General features: G+C 37.2%; 1 protein-coding gene across 1 annotated transcript in view; it reads right to left on the minus strand.

Moving 5' to 3' along the window:
* PDE10A (phosphodiesterase 10A) overlaps positions 1–21,771 on the minus strand; it is a 172,071-nt gene that overhangs the window by 66,217 nt on the left and 84,083 nt on the right. The gene's annotated exons all lie outside the window — the stretch shown is intronic.

The following is a 21,771-nucleotide window of genomic DNA, read 5'->3' on the forward strand; positions in this document are numbered from 1 at the left end:
CACAGTCTGAGAAGTAAAGGCCCTTTGCTATCCAACATACGCCACTGACATCCTATATACACAAGCAAGTTAGGGAGCATACTTAGCCTTTCTGTTCTGAAGATAAAGGTGCTATTCCTGTTGACTTCTTTGGATGGGGAAAAGAAACCCTTGTGATCACAAGAATAGAAGAATACCACTGAGGTGATCTGGCACAGCAAATTAAAAGCACATTGTTTACAAGGGGTTTTATTTTTGTATATACAAACACGTACGCGAGAATATTTTGTCCTTTCAAATGCAAGCAGATCTCATGCATTTTTTTGTAATTTAAATATGTAAAACAAACACAATACCAGAAGACCAGCTAAAACATTAACAAGTACTTCTGAAAATGAAGGCAAAGCAGTTATATTGCAAGAACACATCTGTCACAGGAAGAGTTTCCGACTTCCAGTTCAACACCACCAAAAGCAGCTTAAACACCCCCTTAGAAACGTCCAGATGGTTAGCTGTTTCTAAAATGGTTAGCTGCTTCTAAAACATGAAGGGAAGTATTTGTAACCTTTTATTTGATACTAGGAATCAAATTACTATGCTTTGGAAATTAATTTTAAGTCACCAAATAGATTTAATCTCACAGAGAAAGAATATATGTTTCTGTTTGTGGCCCTTAATTTACACATATTATGATACATCTCTATTGAATGGATTTTCAGATATCTCTCAGACATGGACATGGTATCACCTAGGCTGCTTAATGCTATATTTCCTCCAAAATCATCCCCAGGTGAAGGAGGGATCTACAGGTGCCCCTTGAGAAGGGCACATTTACAAGTAATTCAATGTTATCACCATCAAAGTCTCTTCATATCTTGCCATTTCAGATGAGCTTTTAAACAATAAAGCTAGAAAAAATACTTTATAGAAAAGAGATTCAAAATCCATTTTCCAATGAAAGAACTCCCTATAATCACCAAGAGTGAATATTAGTCTTCTCTTAACCCCAATCAAATGATATACCAGTAATTTATATGTCTATAACATGGACATAAACTTGAGCTGTTTAATGCAGTTCTGCTATTTGCAATGCAATGTATAGCACATACTTTGCAATGTTCAGTGATGTTGTCCTCCTTGACCAAATGAATCTACATACCAGCCAAAGCTACACTCAAAATCCATCTCCCCTACTACCTAATTTCTGACACTAAGCAACAGAAGATAGAAACAACAGAAAACTGAGTGATGACATGATGCTTTCTCTGGAGTAACTGAAACTCTCAGGTTTCAGTAACCAATGGAGCAAACATATCTTAAGTAAGTGGTGATAAAAGACTAGGATGGGGTTTTCTTCCTCACACTTGTGGGGGGTAGAAGGCATGTCAGATTTTGTTTGTTTCTTTTCTAAAGCTGAGCCACCACCCTTCAGCATTCACAACAATCACCAAGTTCCATGGTTTAAATACATATTATGAGAAAACACACCTCTGTTTTATTTTAATCTGCACATCATGAATATCATCTGATGCCCTCTATTCACCTTACCTACGGAGCCTGTCATTCTACAAAATCTCTCAAACAAGCCCTTCTCTGCTTCACACCCTACTAAAACCTTTCCTGGCTTCAGAGGTCTGGTCTAGTTTCCTACTGGTGCCAAGCAAGCTACTCGGCACTGCTGGTTGCTCTCATCTCCTTCCTCTATCCCACGCCATCCTTCCAGGCTGGGAAGTCCAGAATTACAGGCAATATTGCAGCTCAGGGAAACACAACAGGGACTTTCAGAATGACACAGGATGATTTAGTTTTCTCTCTGTTTGAAAGGAGTAATTCCTAAGTTTTTCCCTGTTTCTTGATGGTTACTACACGTTGGGCTAACATTTTCAAACATTTACATTTTGTAATACCAATCTCTCTCTCCACAGCGCTAACAAATAATTAAGAGCCCACTGCTGTATATGCAAAATTAGAAACATCTTCCCCCACGTAAAGCAGTCCACATTTACCAGTGTTAACTTTGTCAGCTATTTTATCTCTCAGTTACTCAGCACTTTTAGCACCTTGAATAACTTCAAACCCTAAGAAACAAAACAAAACTCAGTTTTCAAGTTAACTTCAACCCTGCATCCCTCTTGCCCAAATCATGTACGTATATGCTGAAAAGTGTGGTTAAATCATACAAGTGATCTCCCTCTACTGGATCAAAATGAATTTATTGTATGTGTCTAATATAAATGACTATCATCCCAATGCTGTGGCTTTCACACCACTGTGAGACATAACTGCTACTGCAGTTTCCAATGATAGACAGAAGATAGATTAAATACACCCAATCTAAAGCTTACTACACAGTATAAAAGTTTACATGATTTCTATTTCAGCCACCATAAAATAAAATAAAAATTCAGTGCTCCAATATCAGAAAGATCAATTCATTATTTCCTATTCTTTGAGAACCTTGACAATGCAATTTCATAGTCTGAACAAGATGCTATAAATGCCATCAACCCAACATGAAACTTCTCACATATATATAATACTGTGCTTTAGTTTGTTTAACATGAGATACTCAGGTGTCACTCCTGCTTTGCAATTCATTGTTAAGTCCTTTATTTATAATAAATAATATTTTCTTTACAATATTTTATTTATTCATAATAAAGGAATCATTTACTACAAAGATGTATAAAGGTAACACAGGAAGCCACCACCCGAGTCTGGGCCCATTTTGATGGGTACAAGACATGAAAATGGACAGATGGTCCTTGTATCAAAAAACTTTTGATTTCCTTCTGTGACGAAGTGAAAAGAAACATGTTAGCCAGGAAGGAAAAAAACAACACCCATGGTATTCACTAAAGGTAAGTGTTATGGCACAATTATGAAAGGCAATACTTTTTCAGAATACAAAAAAAATACATAATCAATATGCTGCACTTTTTTCTTTTCTTCCCCCCCTCCCCCCGAAAAATAAGCAAAGTATTTGGGAAGTTTGGTATTAGAACTCCACAGATGAGGTCTGCAATTCAGGGATTATGATGTGGTGGTAAAAAAGGAAGATATTTTTAGGGAAAGGAGGAAAGCAAAAGATGAGATAAAGACAGGGAAAAAAACAGCAGCAAATACTTGGTTAATATATCTAGACGAAAGTTAAATTACTACACAATGAGCTAGAAAACAATTTTAGCTATTAAAAGAAACCAAAGGCCTAGCAAGATGCTTACACACACACACACCCCCCCCCGCACCCACCCAAGAGTAAAGGAAAAAAACATGACCCTGTGAACCTGGAGTGAATCAAATTGCTTTTCTGGAGATGCAGTCTTTAAGGTCCAGATACACATCAAGTGATAGGATGCACATACACCTCAGTGCTGGCACTGCTTTGCTGTGGTTTTATCCATAGCACAGAGTATGATACTTCCCTTAGCACTTAGTTTCTAGGGAAAAGAGCAGCTTTTTCCACAAGTTATTTTAATAGCCAAAATACAGGATTAGTTAGTCTATGAAAGACACAGAGAGTGGATGAAAAATACCCTCAATTTGTATATTCCTGTTTATTTAAAAGCCACGCATTCTGTTTGTTTAAAAGGTACAAATATACCAATCCCTTGTTTGTGAATCAAATTCTATCCCTGTAAAATATGAAGCTTTTAAAGAAACAGATTAACCACTAAAATAAATTCAGAGACATTAAGTACATCAATAAATTGCAGCTTGCTATACAGTTAAAACCCACAGAAAAGTTCTGTGCTTGAATATAAAGGTCCCCATTTATTATTGCATATTGTGTGGGAAAACAGCCAGATAGGGAAAAGTGTCCACTGAGGGAAATAAACACCCTGGGAGAAAGAAAATGTTTGGGAAAGAGCTCACACACATGCTCCAGCCACTAGAAATTTTTCAGTTGGAGTTCACTTTTTCCTTAGGCATCAAATACAATCAACCATGACACAAGAATGAGCGTCACCTCTCAATCCCACTAGTTGCCATTCACAGAATCTAGGAGGATCGTGTCAAATTTCTGTGCTACCTGACATAATTATTAACACAGAGTAGTACAAGAAACTAACACTCCAAATAGGCCAACAATGTTCTTACCAGTTCAAAAAAATAAAGTGATGAACTCTTGAAAAGAAATCACTATAGACACATACATTAACTTGGCTGTTCTGCTGAATCGAGGCTGTAGCAATGTGTATTTTTAACATCATGATTCTAAATGTGGCCTGATGCACAGTAAGGTAGGTAGTCAGCAGTAGCGCAATAGCAGCAGCTCAAAAGAGCTCATGACTAGAGCAAGAGTGAGTTTAGTCCTCCAGAAGCACTAGGCAAACATCAGTAATCTAGCAGAACACCCTCGTTGAGCTGCCGCTATAAAATCTCTTATGTTAATGTGCACTGATACCACAACTGGAGAAACAGGAAACTCTGGGGAACAGAACTAAATTTCAAGGACTTCCCCACCTCCGTACACCAAGTTTGCTGACTAAAACTCTTGCACCAACAATAATGTTCTTCTACTCCACAGTGAGCTGGTCCAGCCCACTAAGTGTGCAGAAAAAGGTTCACTTTCTAAACTTTCAAAACCAGGTAACTAACCTAGGCTACAAGAATAGTTACACTCAGTTTTATCTTGACAACTTTGCAAACATTACTATTTAAAAAGCTCTCTTCAGAGGTTAGTGAAACCAGGAGGAGGCATGAAAGAATGAGAGGATTTAAGAACAAAGTTACAATTGAACAGACTTTAATACCTCAGGTTTACTACCTATACAATTATAATTAACAACTGCAAAGCACACTTCAGATATGCATAATAACTGGTATGGTAATTAAAGACAACATCCATCTGGGAAAGCTTTCATATTAACCCAAGACAAGCAAGATAGGAAGAAGTGGAGAAAAAGAAACTGGACAGAAAAAAAACCCACAGAAGGTTTGGCATTTGGCACAGTATAAATGAGGCCAGGGTCAGTATTTGGCACAATATACACAAGGCTAGGTTTACTTTGGTTTAGAGTTCTCTTTTTGGGGGGTTGTGTGAAGGGGTGTTAAATTATGTAATAGTTCATTTAATAGGAAAAATCAGATTTTATTTTGCATATTGAAAAAAAAAAAAAAAACCCACCTCATTTTACTTGTATTTCTGTGCATGCTTTTTAAAAAAGAAAAACAAACAAAAGCAAAGGTGAATCTTGAACTGCAAGATGCTAAGCCAGAGTAGTCACAAAGGCAACTTTAATGCAAAGCAAGTTTTCAACATCTCAGATATGTTATCTTCATGCATTTATCAAGGAAGCAGTAACTCTAATTTTTATTATAGGAACTCTTTCAGAAAATATAAATTGCACTTTCTCCCTGGTCTTAATGCTATTCTTTGTTCTGTGTAGTTAAACATTACTGCTGGTTCACCATTGTTGTTGATGACAGCAAACAAATGCTTAGGATTAATTCTGTTTATGAGATCCCAGATAGCTGTACAGTCACATTTTCCCAAGGAATGTTTTCCCACACAGCAGATGTCAGATTGACCTAATAATTTTTCTTTTCAAAATTTGCTTTAGGCTCCTTTTCCTTCAAGCTAGTAAGACACAAGTTGTTTGGAATGCAATCAGACCAGCATAAATATCTTTGCTGCTTTTTTTCTCTTGGGAAGTGTCATACACGCACACGTCAATAGAAACTCCACATCAATAAATGTAGATTGGTTAAAGACTAATGTCACCACCATGAAGTAAAGTTTACCAGGTTCAATTCATTTCTGTGATAGAATGGCATATATCAGATGAGTTGGTCAGTCTACTGTAATTGCAATTTGCATCCTTGTTTGAGACACACTGCATCCTTATTTTAGACACCTTGCATCTGGCAGCTTATGCTTCCCATGAATTTGTAAGATCTTTAAAGGCAACTTAAGCTGTGGGTGAGTTTCCTAAAGTGGCAATTATCACACATATATAACTGGAAAACTAAAACCGTCATTCAAAAATGTTCTTGCTTCTTAATGCACAATCTCCCTGAGAGCAGCTGAACAGCTCTCCTGACTTTCAACTGATGGATTTATTTCACAATTCAGAAGCATCTGTAATATTTCTTCATAGAAAACTAACTTAGACAGTTTGGTTAGACATAGAAACTGAAAGGGAATATTCATCACTGGTGACATGCTAGGTTTCTTTCCTCAAAGCAGGACAAAACATGAATTCTCACTTTTTTACATCAAGAGTACAATCCATATTTTTCGAAGTTCCTGAAAAAGGATGCTCAATTCTTCCTCTTCTTAAAAAACAAAGTAACATAGATCAGAAACTAAATAAGGCCTGAACCAAAACTTTGCTGCGGATTGTAAGCAGAGAAACATATTGTCTGACAGGTGTCCTAAATTTTTTATACACTCCTTTGCATATAAGCAAACAGTGCACTACACAAAAAAGGAGCTAGGAGACAGTGCATTTGAGTTCATTAAAGAAACTTACATATTTGGGAGCTCGTTGTTTTCGAGCCCTCACAAAACTGATGAAACATTTGGAGTGATTTTGCAGGACAACCTATTCTGCACAGAAAATTTCCAAAAGGGACCCTCTGAAAGCATCACCTGTCCTTGTGAGACCAGACGGGCATACGGAAGATCCCTTGTTTCTGAAATTGCTTAGCAGTACAAAGCATACTGTCTGCACTTTCTACATCCATGGACAAAAATTTCTCAACTCTATACACAATCTGACAACTTTGGCTGATCTAAGCAGGGTATTTCTGCAAAATTATGATCAAGAAAATCACTTTATAATTAACACAGACTCACCTTCTCACTTCTGTTTAAATACCTGGATGATGGATGTGCTTCTGAAACTGTGGAATGATATCTTCCCCACATCAGCTAAAAGTTTCATGCAATTCTGTAAAAGTCTCTCAAATTGAATACACCTCAATCATGTTGGAACCTGGTCTCTGACCACCAGGAAGAAGTTTCCAGCAGTGGATGTACTTCACCAAGAAAGTCTACAAGTGTGTTTTATGGTAATTAGCCTATGACTTCATATCCTATTCAACACAACTACTGAATGAAGCAGAGTGTTAAATTGGTTAGCTCATCTGTCTCATCAGTCATCATCATTGTTTATTACTGGAATACAGTCACTAGACAGTGGGCATGTATAACAACTTAAAATTCTTCTCATACTTAACAGCTTACAGCTACACCTTTTTGCCTGTATCTACCACTTTTCTTGCCTGACATTCAATTGTGTTTGGTGTTCACTGCACTAGCTGTTGTAGGCAGCTTTTTTTTAAAACTGATTACAGGTCTTGCAAGCATATTTGGTGAATGAAGTTTCTCATCCATTATCCATTCTCATCCCATCCACTCTTAATACAATTTCAGTATCACTTCTGTTAAATCAAACTTGATTTTCTGCTATTTTTTCACCTCAAAGTCCTGCTGGTTGCAAATATAAGGTATCCTTAAAGTTTACTGCAATTGCTATATTTCAGAAACAGCACTGACACTGCTGAGCTGTTCTTTCCCTACTGAATAGAGCTATTCCTCCACTTTTGAATGCTTCTAATACACTGCACAAAGGTTGAAATTTTATTGTGTTCAGCAGGTGTTTTCAGTGAGAAGGAAAAAATTACATAGCTGTTAGTTCAAATACTACTCAGACACATACCTTAAGCAACTCCGTTGAAATCAACAAAACCAGTACAGTGTGCACTGGAAACCACAAATGCCTGTATGTATTAAATGTCATGGCATTCCTGTTATGTTTAGTGATCCAGGACTGAAGGAGACCACTAAAAGACAACACTCATGGGTACAAGTTACTCATGGTTACAAGTTATTCCTGGGAAGATTCTGATTGGACACAAGAGGAAAATTTTCACAATGAGAACAATAAGCCATTGGAATAATCTTCCCAGGGCAGTGGAGGACTCCCCACCACTGGACACTTTTAAGATTCAGCTGGACAAGGGTGCTGGGACATCTAGTCAAGGTCATGTTCTGTCAAGAAAGGTTGGACCAGATGATACTTGAGGTCCCTTCCAAGCCGGTATTCTATGATTCTATATTACTCAAAGCAGGTCTTACAAAGCTCCAACAACCTGAGAAAGTCACACTGGATCTTGTCCATTGCAAGACATTTGGATATTTAAAAAACTTATATTATTCTGCATACTCTCTGGACCCTGCCGGGCCTCTTGGGTTTGGCTTGTCCATTCCTAGACCATGAATACCTCTTCCTGACTGATAAGCTGTCTGCAGGGTTTTAAGGAAATGCTCTTCCTCCTCCTTCCCCAAAATCTCTATACAGCCCATTCTCCACACTCAGCCCTACAAGACAAGGGATGGGATCGCAGAGTGCACACACCTCAGCACCATGAAGTTCCCATCCCTGGCATGGAGAGAGGCTTCAAAGGTTTGTTGGCCCAAACAGCCAAAAAATTTCAGGAGGTTCTCAGCTTCTGGAGCAGGATATACTGCATACAGCTCAGTGACAGCAAGGGGATATAATAATCTTGCACTTGTTTGGAAAAATGTGATCTTACACTTACTTTGGGGAAGAAGAGTGTCAGATAACAATGTTTTTACTATACTTTTTCCCATTAATTCTTTCTACCTTTTTGTTTACTTATTCTCATCTCTTTCTGTTTAGAAACATATAGGGGATTTTTTTTTTAGGGAAAAATATGTCCATATAATGAAACTGGAAGCTATCAGACTCTTCTGAAGTTGTTTAAATATTTTCAGATTCCAGCCTTTACCTGCTACAGAGAATCTAAAGTAGAACAAGAAGCTTTGCAGGCTGCCTGCCTTTCTTGTTGTCGTGTCTATGACTACACTGAAAAAAAATGTTACCGAACTTTACAGCAAAATCCTCAACATCTGCAGAAAAATCAAGACTGGGCAGTTTTCTTCTCTCTAGACCAGCTGACAAAAGAAACAAAAGAAACTGCCCCAGAGGAAAAGTTTGCTAACGTCAACAAGGATAAGAGATCATTAGAGCTTGAGATGATGGGTTACCACATGGGAGGGTGTAGTGATCCAGTGTGAAACACATTTACGTCAAGGGAATAATTTCAATCCCTCTGAAGAAACCCTACTGTAACTACAACATACATACATTTGTATTAGAGATGTATTTTATTTATTTTACCCTGGAGATTGAAAACTGAGAAAATGTTCAAATTAATGTAGATAATACTGAAGAAGAAAAAGTGACAGAATAAAATTTACAAATGAAGCCTTTTTGCTTTTAGGATATTTCAGCTGATTTGTTTGTAATCATAATCAAGCTCTCACTGATTGTGTGTTGAGTGTTTCAGAATAACGATGTGCTGATAATTCAGGACTTCAGAGCCTTTGAAAAATTACGTATTATGCTAACACGATAAACAGGTTGAAACCAAGAGAAGATGGAACTATTTACTACTTATCAGTACCAACCACCATGAGTGAAACATTTTGCTTTCAAGGAGAAGAATGTTAGCAAAAAAATAATTATAACTTCAGTGAGTGTAAAGGAACAGAATATGTAACTACAAAATTATAGATAGCTCTCTATGAAAGATAATGACAGTACCAACTGAATTTCTAAACTAGACAGTTTTACTGTAAAAAGATTTATAATTATGGATAATTATAATGCACAGGAATTATACAAGAAAAAAATAAAAATAACAACAAAATTTATCTTTTCAGCTGCTGTACAACAACAACAACAAAATCCAAGACGTGCTGTGGAGTTCAGTATTCTTATACTGGCAATTCAGCAAATGCAAGATTTTAACTCTCCAGAGTGGCAGTTACAGTATTAAAGATACTAGGCCAGACTTAGAAAGGTTTTCAGGCAGTGAAACATGAACTAGGATTTCCATAAATCTCTAAGCAAGTCCCTGAACAACCCATTCCATGAAGTGAAAGGAAGTTAAATACCCCGACTATGGGTAGGCATGATGATTTACCACAGCTCAAGTGAGAATGATCATTCACTAAGTTGAGGGGACTCCACCACTTGTGACCCTACAGAGTCATCTTAAGGCTCTGTACTATGTAATGAATCTCTGATTTAATACGTGAAATAATTAATGAAGGCTGTAATATATGACAGTGAGCTTACTAAAAAGCAAATGTGACACATACCAGTTGTCCTGGCTGAAAACAGAATGTTCCAAATGAAACTGTTTATATGCCTCCAACTGGTCTTGTGTAAGCCTTGAGGACACACAAGGACAGCCAACATCAGGCATTTCAGCACCAGAACACATTGCAAAGTCATGGCACCTAACAGTCCTCATACATCAGGAGTTATTACTATTAAGTACCTTGGCACATCAGCATTCAGATTACTCAGTCCTTTTATCCACAGAGGTTCTCTAAGAGGTTCTGCAAAAAACAACAGGCAGAAGCCAGACCTCAGTGGACCAACTTCTCATTTCTGAACATACCTACCAGTAAATCCTCACTCTCCATTACACCAACAAATCTACTGCGTACCAACTGTAAGTACAGAAACTTTGACACAGGCTTCAAATAGAGGACTGGCTGTACTACCAGGCACAACTGCTTGTCCCATTGTAAGGATCTAGCTGACCGAACATTCAACCATAAGCAAGGGAGGTACATGACAGCACCTCTGCCTGTGAGGAAGACTTGGTGACAGAAAGCACCTCATTTTTAGAGGCTGCAAGGCAAATATGTCTCAGACACACACCCACACAGAGAACAAGATTACACTAGCAGTTTCAGAAGGAATTCTCTGCTCAGAGCACACATGACAGATATCAAGGAAAAAGGAAAAAAAATAGTAGAAACGTCCAAAAGAAAACTGCAAATGCAGATGCACAAGCTTAGAGTGAATGAAGAACTGGATGCGTTCATGCAAGACAAAACTAATTTCATGTGCTTTTTTATTTAACTAACAAAATCCAACGCAGTTAGTAAATTAACTGAACTACTAATAAGGACTTGGGAAAATATATAAAGAAATCAGCTGGGAAGCTAATAAACTATATCTAACACAGCAGTAAGAGAGAGTGGAAGTACCACTTCTGTCAGTGGAATAAAGGGAACCAGAGCCAACTGTACCTCTTCAGCATGGCTGAAGTTGCCACCTGCTGGGATAAGGAGCTGTGTCTATCTCCCAAATTGTCAATCTAAGAGAACTACTAATGATCACACACTGAGAGCAGGCAACCAAGCGAGAAATCTATTCCTGCAAGTATGAAAAGGGTAATTCATAATCTAAGTCCCTTCTCCCCATGTCTTCAAAATAGTTTTGAAGCAGTCATGATGGAGGAATCTCATATTTTGTCAGTTACAGCATCATTCTTCCCATCCTCCTTCATCAGGCCTGCCACACAGTTCTGTCAACACCAACAAAAGTTTCTTACATAACACAGCACCACACAACTACCTGAGAGAGGAATTTGGAAAACATCCACGTGATGCAACTGCTTCTTGGACACTTTCTTTACATTCTGCATCTACGTAGTTAAGGAACAGAGCTGTGTTAATTAATCCGTTCAGGTATCACATTCACGTAGGCATACATATAAGGCCATCTGATTTTCACAAGCAATAAATGGCCAGCAGCACTAATTCATTCAGGGGTTACTAGGGACTTGACCATTTCTAAACACCAGGCCACTTGTTTTGACACCTAATTGCAGGAGTGAGATTAAGTTACAAAAAAGTACACCAAAAAGAACAGCCTAAGAGCTACATAATAAGCTGGTGATTCAAAAGACAAACATTAACGTAATTAAATAAAGCAAGACTGAAAGTGGAAAGAAAAGCCAAAGAAAAGAGCTTCAGAACAGAGTTTCAAAAGGAGGAGATGTAAGGAGAGAAGGACAGAGATGCCAGAATGAGCAAAAGCTTGGACAAAGACATCATATGGAACTAGATGATCTGTAAGGTCCCTTCCAACCCTAACCATTCTGTGATTCTATGCTACTAACTGATGTACTTTACTGACCTCTCTACGATTAATTTACTTCTGCCATAGCAGAAAACAAGTTCTACTAAAGAGATAATACTGCTTATTACCTATCAAGAAACCAAGCTGCATCTAAATAAAATCATACATGTAATTCACAAAGCAAGATTAGTGCAAAACCATATCCTTTTGTTTGCAATATTGTTCAGTACCACTATTAAAGAAAAAACTGGAAACTTAAATCTTAAGCTTTAAAAATACAGCTGTCAAGAAAAAAGGCAGTTGCTTCAATGTGCTTTGCCATTTTCCATCAAGTGAACAGATGGCATTATTAAAATTCTAGTAGAATGAAGTATTTATAAGTTCATTAGACAACACTAACTATACAAAAAAGACAGTAATACTGCAAATAAAGCTGCAGGATTCAAAATAGCATAAAAGTACAAATAACGGTTATAAACCCACATTTATGAGTTAGTATATAAAGACAATCAATGCCAAATGAAACGAAAGCACACAAGAAATGCATGAAAAACTCCATAAAACAGTACTTTATTTTCCAGGGTCATTTCCAAGTTACTCGATGCATTCTGAGTCTTAATTCTATACAAAGGGTTTCAGCCTATAAGGCAGCTGAGAGGGAAAAAGACTCTTCGCTACATTTACTTTTTTTAAACATATATGTAAAATTCATTCTATGATATACAATAAACGATTAAATTACTCTAGAAATATTCCCCACTGAAATTCCAGTCTTATTTTCTATGGTGATGTTCCCAGAAAATAAACAAAAGGTCAGCCAAATGGGTCTAGCACACGTGTCAGTGCTTTTAAATGCTGTGCCAGACTGGCTTATTTGATACCTGAGATGCTTTATCTGCTGTTCTCTTCACCATCTTGAATTATTAGCATACACAGAATTCACCCAGGAATCGTATGATTTGTAATTGCTTGTCTTACTTTCTCTTGCCTTTCTTCCAGCCACAGCAATGTCTTGACTCAGTAAAGTGGTGTCTGTTAGTATTCTAATTTACTTGAAAAAGATGCAAATTCCTGTCACCTTCAAAATGTGACAAAATGGATTCACTATAAAAAGAGATAGCTAACACTGAAAATTCAGCTTTCACTCCAAACTAATACATACCAGTTCCCATATGTGCTGATTTATTCAGATGCGCACCATTTCTCTCTGCAATTTTTATTCACACAATCTATGTTAAGGTTTAACTCCTTTAAGCACCCTGTCCACTCTCAGCATATTTTATCCAGTCTAACACAGCATTCTTGGAAAGTCCTCACTTTGATACCTACATAGAAAATAATTCAGAGGGAGATGTATATTATTTTGAAATGTGCATTTTTTTTCCAGCATTTAAAGAATTGTATGGCACTTCTTTTTTTCTCTTGATGGATCCATTACCCAAAACTTATTCAATGTTTTGCCAACATATGCCTATTAATCAACTACAACTGACGCAATCTCAGATTAGAATACTTGAAACTGCTTCGTTCTGAAGAGCCAAACCTACCTAGAGTAGAATCGCAAGGCACAGCTCCACACCAGCAGAAACCAATTCAAGCCTGAGCTGCCACCTCTGCGCTCTCCCCCCTGGGGCAGTTTTCAGCTGCAGTAACTCAGTGAACTGTAGATAAAATCTAAAATGACATAAGCACACGACCAGTGTAAGGGAAAGGCTAGATATACGCACCCAGGGATGGAAGCTGAGGGCACGCAGCACAGGCTTAGATCGACCACAGAGTTATTTCCTGGGAACCAAGAGTTTCTGGCTTGAGTAAACACTGCTTGAGCACACAGGACTCATTAGCATCTCAGTTTCTTAATGACTGGGCTATTCAAGACTAGCTGGTGCCTACTAAAAGAGCCTGAGGTTCTGAGGGCTCTTAAGGAAGCACTGGAAGTTGTATTTGCTGAGATCTGCTGGTGGTTAAATTCCTTTTTTTTTTTTTTTTTGAGCATAACAACTTTCATCATATATAATATTTTTATATTTAATAACAAAAAATGCAATTATGGCTACCTTCAGGCGGGAGACAGACAGAAACACATCCTCTTTAGTGAAATGTAGCAGTTGCAGAGATGTCTAGATTTAATGGGTTCTTCCATTTAAAGGGTATGATGATCTACATCAACATTTATTTCTATTTATTAGTTTCCTCTAGCACATTATTGGAAAGAATAAGAAGTTTAAATATGTTTTACATATCTGTACAGCAAGCAGAGAAAAGCTTAGGTAAGAATTCACACTATTATCTTCAAATCTTGAAACACTGTTTTAACATTTAAGACAAACACAGCTAAGTCATACCACTGAGCAGCTTCTGTTGGTTCATTCTACATTTAAATGATTTAGGATTTACTCTTTAGATTACAAGATTCTAGGAACAGTCAAAAGAGGAGGAAGATTAAGACTTAGAATTATTAAGACTTAGAATTGTTAGCTTCCTGGTTTTGAATTATTTAGTTGAATCTCCAGAAGAAAACAAGCATGGAGAGAAACTGACTTTGACAGCACATTGGCAGATTTTTGAACTTCATTCTGTAAAGATGCCTGTGATTCCAATTACTGATTTATGCTGTAGTATTACCTTTACCTTTCTTTTTCCATTACAGTTCCAGGTATAGTGAAGGAACCCAAAACTACTCCCTAATTTTCTTTTGTTTGCTTGCTTACTGTAGTACGGCAATGAAATCTGGTAAGTTGTGCCTACAACATCAGAGTAAAAATCTGTCCACTTCCAAGAAAAATCCTAGCTAGAGACTACAATTTTTACAAAGACACTTTAGGAATGAAGTAAGTCTATTTGTTTCAGCTTTGGCTTGGGAGAAGTATGACCTACATGGATAGAGAAAGTTTATTCTTGTGAATATATAATACAAAAGATTGCTGTAAAATAAAAAGCTATGGCTGAAAGCCATAAAAGGGTGGATCCAGCCTACTGTGCAATAAAAGCAGAAAATAATACCTGGCTTTCCATTGGAAAGACTTGGCAGTCAGCCATGTGGTGCAGACTGGGTTCTGTCCCCAAAGACACATTCACGTTGGAAAGATACTGGGATATTATTTGGAATCTAAAGAATAACCTTTCAATTTAATTTATCAACTGGTCAAAGCTAGTCATAACCCTATTGTACATAATATGATCCAAGGAAAACACAGCACAACAAATAGCCAAAAAGAATTTTTTAATGACAGAATCCTGTGTTCTTCTATTAAACATCATTTTGTAATTATCAAAACAAGCAACAAATCTTGATTAAATGTTTCAGTTCCACTTTAAAATACTATTAGTCACTAGACTTATTTTTCATTCCATATAGCACTTAGCGACAGTGTCCTTTATTTTGACGTACAAAAGGATTTCCCATAACCTTAAAACAAGCATATAACTGCAGCATTCTTTTTGAAACTCTAGGTTTCTTTTTAACTTAACTGCTAATATTAAATATAAATAGTACTTATGACTTGATTTACAACTTGTTATATTCTGGGACTTATATTTTCTTTAAGCTCAAAGAAATCCAGGCTCTCTAGCATCCTACCTGATCAATCTAATAGCTGGAAATGAAAATCAGCAAGGAAATCAAAACCAACAAAAAATATGCTATATATGTTGGGATTTATTATCTGTTAATTAGTTGAAAGCGATGGGTGTCTCATCCTGCCATCAGCAATACATTATACAAGCCACTCCTCCTTTTTCTAGTCTAAGTGTATCTACTCCCCTTGGTTTTGTCCATTTCTTATCTGTCCTATGCTACCCCAAAAGGCTCCAGTTTCAGTACATAAGGGAATCCTTAAAGAAACCACTAGTTAAAACCGCTTCATATTCCCATCTTTACTGGGAATGTAGCCAAGGATGTTTACAAAAACTGTGAGTGGGATAAGCAGGTAAGCTGTTTCCTAAGCTTCTCTACTGAGAGAGCAGCTCAATTTGCCATGTATTATGCCTTTGAAATACTAATCTTCAGAGCAGTAATTTTTCTAGTAAATGCTAAACCCAGTAGTGGAAAATTTATAAGATTCTGAATTTGTACAAGGACTCAATAAGATAAGGATTTATAAAAAAAAACTAGGAGAGTTCTTCAGATACGAGTTCAGTATGACAGGCAGGAGTAAATGCCTCGGTACTGACAATTTCGTTAATGCAACTATTCTTCACGTACAATATCTTTCTGGCCAAAGTCAGACAGACTTCATCTTTAGATGTGTTTTAGGAGCAAAATGACAAGACCTTTGTATCATCAACTCAAAGAAAGGCATTGTTCAGCATGCTCCATCCCTGGCGGTGTTCAAGGCCAGGCTGGACAGAGCCTTGGGCGACATGGTTTAGTGTGAGGTGTCCCTGTCCATGGCAGGGGGGCTGGAACTAGATAATCTTAAGGTCCTTTCCAACCCTAACGATTCTATGATTCTATGTATTCTCTTGCAGCCATAAGAAATTGGCCATTTCAATTTGCCATAAGGAATTCCAGATATCTTCTCTCTTGAAAAAATACATTCTGCTTTTGCATAAACCTAGAGTTTTCTAGTAGAATTCATGAAATCAGCTGGACCTATGTTGTTTTTTTCCCTGCCTATACGGATGCCAGTATGTGGAACTCAAGATATACTTTCTGCAACCACTAAAAGGAAAAATTGTGAAGATTAAAGAAGTCAAATGAAAAACATTTAATTAAATATGATCTCTCTTGCAAGTAATCAGAGGTATTTTCAAAGTAGGTATCAGACTGAAATGATAACAGGATTACTGGAAGGTCAGAACAGAAAGTCAATACTGTTCTCTAGATTCCTCATCCGTTTGTTTCCTTGAGGAAACAGAAGTGTTACCAAGCCAGTTTTCACTGATTCCTTCTGCAGGTCTGGATCCTGGACATGTTCATTTTCAAAAACCAAAGTGGTATCTGACACAAAAGTCCTGAAAGAGGGACTGGTGAGAATGAAGAAACACCTGTCCTTCTTTTACTTCATTCTCCTTATGGAAATGCATGCCCTTGTCACTTAGGACAGCAACCTTTTGAGAAATACAGATGAAGCCCCAAGTATATAAAAATAGTAATGACAGGAGCCCTTGTTAAAGATTATTTTCTACGAGGTAGGGTCAGAACTCACCAAAGCTTTATTAAATGAAGCTTGATGTCAGTCAGAAAGCCCCTGACTGCCTGGACCAGAGACAAATCTCATCTAGCTGCTGTAGAAAAACAGGCTTCACACGAGTGTCTCAATTTCTGAACTCTTTAGGAAAATCCATCTTCAGAAAGAACACTGGAAAACAACTAATGTCTGAGTGATTTGGACAGATCAAGAGAGGAAGAACCTTGAAACTGAGGGAAATCATTCCATCACTGTGACATATAAAGAGGAATGGAAGACCTTGAAATTAAAACCTACTAAAAATTGCGTTATCTCCCGGCAATCTTAGAACTACACAAATATATTCATATACATATTCAAAAAAAAAAAAAAAAGACAAGCCTAGGTCAGTAGAGCAAATAAGGAACACAGGCTTCATTCTGCCCTTATATCAAAAGGCAAATAAGGTACAAATACAAAACTGATGCTGACCTAAGTAGGTGTTGATTTCAATGCCTGAAGATGTTCTATATAGAGGCGCTCAAACAGAAAAAGCCAATCATTTCTTAATAGTCTACAGAAGACAGAGCTCTTCAAAAACTCAACTACAAAATTCTGGCATTTAGAAAACTTTTAGGGAAAATGTTGTATTATTTGAAGTAAGACTTTACCAAATATTTTAAGATGCATCACAACAGTGTGGAAAAACAAGTATAACTCAAGTAACTAAGATATTTATCCAAGATTTTATGCACATTTATTAAAAATTAAGAAAACATAAATCAAATCTTCTAACTACAGTTCTACAAGAAGAAAAAGAAAAGAATAAAGTTGAACTTCTAACATGGCATTTATTCCTGAGGATTCCATGTATACAGCTTTGCTTCCTTCAAAAAATAGTTGGCTCTGCTAAACATCAGAAACCTGTCGAATGAATTTGTTTCAGCTGACTCCAGAAGCACTTCTAGATTCTATCAGCACTTCCATGTTCCTAGAAGTGCTCCAGAAGCACCTCCACATAATTAGCTGATGGACAGCTACATAAGCTAACAAATGACAAGTTCAGAATGATGACAAGTCATCCACTCTGTGAACAGGAACATCATTGTCACTGTCATAATGCAAAGAAAACATTCAAGTAACCTACACCACCTGGAAAAAAAGCATAGGTTTGGTGAATTTCTTCCAAGTGTGTTTTAAAGCCTCTTATTTATGTCCCTCTACCAAAGGGCCAATCGTGGCAGCACTTAAATACACCTTTCTGTGAGGAAACATACATTTGTAGTACATATTCCAAAATTCAAGTTCATCCACTCTCAAATCATAAACTTATTTGTGAAATACAAAACTGCCGTCATGGGCCAGTGGTCCATTCATCAGTATTCAGGTCTGAAAATACTCAGTAAAAGATGCTGGACTGGACTGTGTCAGACAACAGCATTTCTGAGATTTTCTATGTTTTTGTGACTCTCAAATACTGCCCTGCGCCACCTATTGTGATGGAAATGCCAAACACTTTGAAGAGTCTAAATTGTTTTCAGACCTGCTCAAACCATGCTGATTCATAATTTGATAATTGTTATTAATCAGTGCAACCAAGAGTTTTTGATGGGGGAAAAAAATGTGAAAAGACTTGTAATAATACCCTTCTCCTGTGTTATATGCTGCCATTTTCACTGTACTTGGTGTATATAATTGGCTGCTACAACAGGTCCCCAAACACTCACACACATTAGAGATTTACTCTCACTGATGACTCACAAGAAGCAAAGTTTTTTGAGAAACACAAGCCTGTTGGCAGAGGGGAAGATAAGAGTTCTTGTTCTATAAAAATGTGTTTGGCCAGAGAACAGTTGCAAAAGGCATCTGGTAATAGTGCATGCACGTAAAATCACAGTACCATCTGTAGAACTAAAATTTTGCTTAAGAAAAGTAACAGGTAATAGGGAAAATTGAGATTATTCCTAAAGCACATTTGTAAGATATACCATGAAACATATATGTGATAGTAAGCCAGCAGGTGTCACAATGACACAGCTTCCTAGGTTATACAAGGAAAATAGAGCACATTCCAGTAATTTAAAATGAAGTAAGCTCCTAAAGAGCTAAAGAGGCTCTAAAAGATGTCCTAAAGAGGCATTCACTGCGTGGGTCATGACAACTCCGATTCAAAAAGATGGGTCACTGTGTAGTTACCAGCTTTAAAAGTTGTTTTGATAAACCTCCACAAGTGTTCCACAGTAAATGTAAAATCAGTGTCCCAACAAGGCCCCAGAAATAAACATCTCTCTGTTGCTATGCAAATACCTGATGCACTCCATGAAGACATTTCTGAGTGCTCACAATGAACCCACTTGAACTAAATTAGTATAATTGTTAGAAGTCTGTTGTCACTTCCCCACCCCAATCACCAAAACCTAATGCCATTGTTACACCCAATTATTATAAACCCTTCAAAAATTCACACACATTCCTCCTCCCATGCCTATTACTGAATTGTGTCTTATTAATTTCCTAACCTTTGCTCTTCATTGACACAATCACCCTTTCACTCCCTATAATGAAACAAAACCATAGCACTTTGGGGTGAGGATCAAGAACCCTGTAGAAGAGCCCCCTTTTATTAGCTGAACAACTAAACAAGCACACAAAACACACCAGTTCTGCATTAAAAAAAAAAAAAGAAGAAGTTATTCTATTGCTCAGTGCTACTCAGCAATTTCAACTGGATAAAAATTAACCTCTTTTTCTGCAAGTCAAAGAAGATTCACAATCATCTCTTATGGGTATCTCTGTATAATGCAGGTTGGGATAAAGAATAAAATAATTTAGCTCAGTACTGCAGCTAAGCAACATGTGTCTGGACGAGGTGCTATCTCCAAAGGGTTTGAAAGATGCTTTAGTGTTGCAACTGAAAAGACCTTTTGCAGCTTTTCTAAAAACATCCATAAACAATGTGTCAAATATAAAAACACAATTTCTTTTTCAGCATATTCAAATGAGATATTAAGACAACTTGACTCACAATTCTAACAATGGATGGTATATAAATCCCAGAGAGGCAGCAGAACCATAATGACAGAGAAGAATAGCCCTACTCTGCTAAACTGGAAGTCCATCTACTCGAGTTCATTGTCTATGACAATGGCTAGTAACAGCTTGTTATGAAAAAAAGATGAAGCAACTACACTGTATGAAAAGGAGATAGAGCACAGACTACAGATACACAGAGTATACTTACTCCAGTATGTCCTCAGAGCAATCAGATGCTTATGAATTTTCTCAGCTGGAGGCTGCATCAGGATCATAGTATGTAACAGCTCTTGATGAAGTATTTCTTCCTTGGAATGTGTCTAATCACTTTTTGAACCCATTTACATTTTTAACATCTAAAATATCTCATGCTAATGAGTTCACAATTTAGGCATGGGTTGTGTGAAAAGGGACGTCCTGTTGTTTCAAATCTGTAGCCAATTCATTTTGCACAGTGCCTTTCAGTTCTGCTGTCATGAAACAGGTATATCTCCCAACTGTCTTCATCGTGACAATCATAATTATAAAACTTCTGACACAGTTCAGGTTTTTTGCAGAATGAAGAATCACCCTCAGTTTGGTAGCACCATCATAAAAGTCATAACAGTGTGAAGATAACAAGCAAGGCAGGCTTTATAAAGAGGTAATACTGTTATCAAGAGTGGGGGTCTTTTTGTGGCTGAAGTGAACTGGATGCGCCGGCCTGTGCAAAAAATTCAGACCTTGCTAACCTCCCTCCACCACAACAAGAGCCCTACAAAAGAGATCAAGATCTACAGACACTAAATGACCATCCTCAAATGTCATATATTTAGTTCAATAGATGTAAATGTCTGCATGGAATTTATATAGAACACAAACTCAACATTACTGTTGAGAAAAGATTATTCTTTATACAACTAGTTCTTTTTTAGCTTTCCAGTCCTGATGGTTAAAGAAGACAACTCCTACAAATAAAATTTATACTTGTTATTTACTCAACACCAGTTGACACCAGTTTTATAACCCGTTATAATTTCCCACAAAACCTTATACCTAAGCTTTAAGTGTTCCACGTGAAAGAAAAAGATCCATCCCTCTCAGATCCAGAGGTTACAATCTCCTCCTCTTCCTCAATCGATAGTCATTTAACTCAAATTTTCTAAATGATTAAAAAATAATTGAACATAGTTAAACTCAGTAAGCTCTTATCTGAGTACATGCTCCATTGACAAAGTCAGGTTAAATGATTCCCCCAGCCCCACACGCTACTAGTCAAACAGTACATTGCCTGCCTGGCTGCCCTGAGAGAACTGTCACATTATCGCATATTCGATCAACAAAAAGATCTATGTTAAAAAAATACTTTCTTGCTTATTTTTTGGACTTTCAGAAATACAGATTATAGGCTTCTACACATCTGGTCATCTTTGCTCTTCCATGTATCTTGAGAAGGTACTTCAGCTGTACAGAGCATCTGACCTTCACATTAATTGCAAATTTCTACAATGACTTAACAATGTTTCCTGTTTGGTTTTATTTGGCTGAACTATCTATCTGTTGCTAAGCTCTACTGGCTGATTTTCCACTATATTCTCAGCATCACTCCTTAAACTGCACTAGCTAATTCAGGCTAAACTTAAAGTATCAGATGAAATAGGGCTGGAGACTGGGCTTGAACATCACTAGTATCCAATTAACTGTTTGCACCCACAGCACGGCCTGGACCTTGCCAATTTGCACCTTCC

The sequence above is a fragment of the Strigops habroptila genome, chromosome 10, assembly GCF_004027225.2.
Source record: "Strigops habroptila isolate Jane chromosome 10, bStrHab1.2.pri, whole genome shotgun sequence".
Lineage (NCBI taxonomy): Eukaryota > Metazoa > Chordata > Aves > Psittaciformes > Psittacidae > Strigops > Strigops habroptila.